Below are 3,722 nucleotides of genomic sequence, written 5' to 3'. Positions count from 1 at the left end.
ATTGATATCAAAAATTCAACCACCGAGTCTCCTAATATATATATATATATATATATTATATATAGAGAGAGAGAAAAAGTTTATGCCGAAGTGGGGAAACAGGAAACATACTTATCTTTTTTTTCTGTACTTGAATTTAATTATTTTTTTATATATATTTATTATTTCTGTAGCATTTTATCTGCCTATTAAATTTGCACAATATTACATTAAATTTAAAAATTAGTCATAATATGTATAAGTTGATTCAAACACCTTGAATTATAAAAAAATAATATATGTGTCTATATATATATATATAAAATATGAAAATAATAGGGATTTTAGCTACCTGAAAGGCCACTTATGGTCCTTTTGTGATATTAACTTTGTATTAAATATATCTTTGCCTCAATAATTGATAGTAATGTGTTATATAGAAATTAATCTTGATTTTATCTATATCTTATCTATAATCTAATTAGGTTAAATAAGTCAAATGGAGTCGATTCTAGATTTTTTTTATTTTTTATTTTTGACACTCAACATAAGTTAGGTGATGAATCAATAATTTGACTGTATTTGATAGCTATGATGTTATGATATATATCAAATATTATAAATTCAATTCTTAATAAATGTTAACTAATATAAAAATGATGAAAAAATATATTTTTATCTTATATTTGTGGTTAAATTAATATTCATAATGGATATTAAATCCAATTTTTTTTTGTTTTCTAACATTAACAACTAATGTATATAAAATTGGAAAAACAATTACAAATACCAACCACCAAAATTAAAAGAAACTAATGGAGTAGGGAAATTTGCACTTTCTCTCCTTGAAAATCAGTGTTCCGTGCAAAAATGATTTGTTTTCTCTGGTTATCATTTTTTTTTAATTTAATTTTTTTACATTAGATTCATTTTGGATTTTACCTTTTTTTTTTTTTTTATTTACGTGAGGTGTTGGGGCCAGCTTGCTTGCACCATGACTAATCTCCACTAGATTCATTTTGGATTTTACCTTTTTTTTTTTTTTTATTTACGTGAGGTGTTGGGGCCAGCTTGCTTGCACCATGACTAATCTCCACGGTCCACTGAATACTCTGTAAACTCTTTTATATTAGATTCATTTTGGATTTTTTTTTTTTTTTTATTTACATGAGGTGTTCGGACTAGCTTGCTTGCACCATGACTAATCTCCACGGCCCACTAAATACTCTGTAAATCTAGTAGGCATATAAAATACTGTGGGGGTGACAGGCATGCACGTCAGGGCTCGAACCCATGTGTTATAGAAAAAAATAAACTTTTTTCACTGCTAGACCAAGCCCCATGATACTCTACCTTTTTTTTATTGGTTTTGGTTGTCATGGTATTGTGTTCTTGAGTGTCGATGAACAAACCCTCCTCTTGATTGATGATGCCCTTTCGCAGAACTAAATACGAATTTGCTAATATAAAACAAGTAAAGATACGAGAACCAAAACTGAATAATTGATAAATATTTAGATTCTTTTTCAACGTATGTGATCCAACGGTGGGGGAAAGATTAAGCCCATTTCTCTTTTATATCCTTCATTTCATTTTTTTAATTTTTAATTTGACCCTTTTATATTTAATTTATTCGGGATTATAATTAATAATTTTTTTTATAGGCTTTATATAAAGATTTTATGAAGTTAAGGAAAACTTTTGGTGCTTAGTTGGTACTCCATTGTATGCCACTTATATTATACTTGGAAAATGAAGTCCTTGTCCACACACACACATAAAATACCAACAAAGATACATAATACAGAAATGTCACAATCCCACTTTAGCTTAATATATATCCACTCGCAATCCTAGGTTCCACACTCTCTTACATGTCTGTTTAGGCTGCATTTCAAGCTATAAAAAATTGGATTAAATCTTAATTGAACACATCGACAATAAGTAGATATATAATTTTGAAAAGTCCCATTAAATAAGACTAACCAATTCACTTCCATGTTTTACAGAATTGACCCATATCTTTTTTCTATGTTGGATCTTATCCTTAAAATCAAGTCCATGTGTGTCGTTGAAGTTAATTTTAGCTAATCAAAATGATATTTTAATTATTTTTTAAAAACATTAATAATTAATTTTAAAAATATCAAATTAATTTTAACCAAGTTAACTTGGTAATAAGTTGAATTAAGTGTGTCAAATAGATTAACTTCAAAATATCTTTTTAATAACCTGAATAAAATTTTTCAAGTTGAATGAGAAAGGTTAACAACACGACAAGCTAATATATCTTCAAGATTTTAAATTGACCCTTTAATTTTTAAAGATCTAGTGAGGTAAGTAAATCCAATATGAGAAGGTCCATATTTCATTGCAATTTGAGTTTTCTTTTAAGCTCTTGTTTGATATTAAATTTTACATGAGAGTTGGCTAAAATTTATTTATAATATTTTTAAATGAAAAATATATTAAAAAATAATCACCATCATATTTTTAAATAATTTTTAAGTTCGGTAGGTTCTATCACTGTATCATTTTTATATTTAAGTTCAAGTAATCAAATGCTCTTGTACATCGAGATAAGTTATCTTCAATAGTGGGATTTTGGGATAACTAAAAAAGTATAGATAGATGGGTCATGTCACATGGGATTTTTAGGCTAGGCATGGTTTGGCATCATAAGCAACCTTTTTTTTTTATTCAATATATTGTATTGATGTTTATTCATTGATTTTAATGAAAATACTTAACAAACACATGCAAATTGAAATTGAAGGAAATATTTGAATATCACTTGCAATGATAGATGGATTTAGGAGTGACATTATTTGAGATGAAAATGATAAGATCAAAAGTTATTAATTTATAATGGGATAATGTGTCAAGTACTACATTGTGATTTTCCAAAGACGTTTGCGTAATAATTTCATCTAATTTATTTTAATTTCCCAAGAGTTCATCTCATCAAAAGAAGAAAAAACCACCACCTTCTATTTTCCTATTACTGTTGAATTCTCATTTCTCTTTTTCTTTCCAAAAATGCCCTATAAGTAAGAATATCAATTTAATAATCAAATGAATACCGACCCAGATATATAATATGTATCAATTTAATGATTTAATATAAAAATACATATTTTAAACATGTATTAACTATTTAGTTTTTATTAATTAATAATAAAATAATAGATAATAAATACACATTGAATATATGAAATTCAATGAATAATTTATAGACATCTAGAATTTTTTTACTCAATAAATAATAAATAAAATATAAATATTAAAAAATTCAACCCGGTATTCCTCGTTGACATCCTTTCTGCAGCATTTATGTTCTTTTTTTACCTCTCTATTTTTGAAGTAAAAAATGAAAACATGGGCTGAAGGCCCATTAAAAGCCTACTTGATGGGTTGAACAAATAGAGATAAAGTCATGCATGAGTATCATGCTCAGGTTAGGCTAGTAGATCATTCCCAGCCCGTAAATGTTAAAAATAGTATTTTACATTTTAATCCCCAATCCATTTGTATGAAGTTATTTTGGTATTTATATTTAACATTTCATACAAATAAGTCCTTAATTGGAACATATTGGACCAAAATGGATGCTTTTTACCCAGCCCATTACCATCCTTCTTTGTGACTGGTTGGACATTACAGTTAGTCATTTCTAAGAATCATTCCTCATGGAGACCGTTAGGTGAAGGAAGTGCGATCCAAAATCCTATCCAAAATTTGTC

This window comes from Populus euphratica, unplaced genomic scaffold (assembly GCF_000495115.2).
Source record: "Populus euphratica unplaced genomic scaffold, PopEup_1.0 scaffold52.1, whole genome shotgun sequence".
Taxonomy (NCBI): domain Eukaryota; kingdom Viridiplantae; phylum Streptophyta; class Magnoliopsida; order Malpighiales; family Salicaceae; genus Populus; species Populus euphratica.
The sequence above is the reverse complement of the archived record's forward strand: the minus strand, read 5'-3'. Positions refer to the sequence as shown.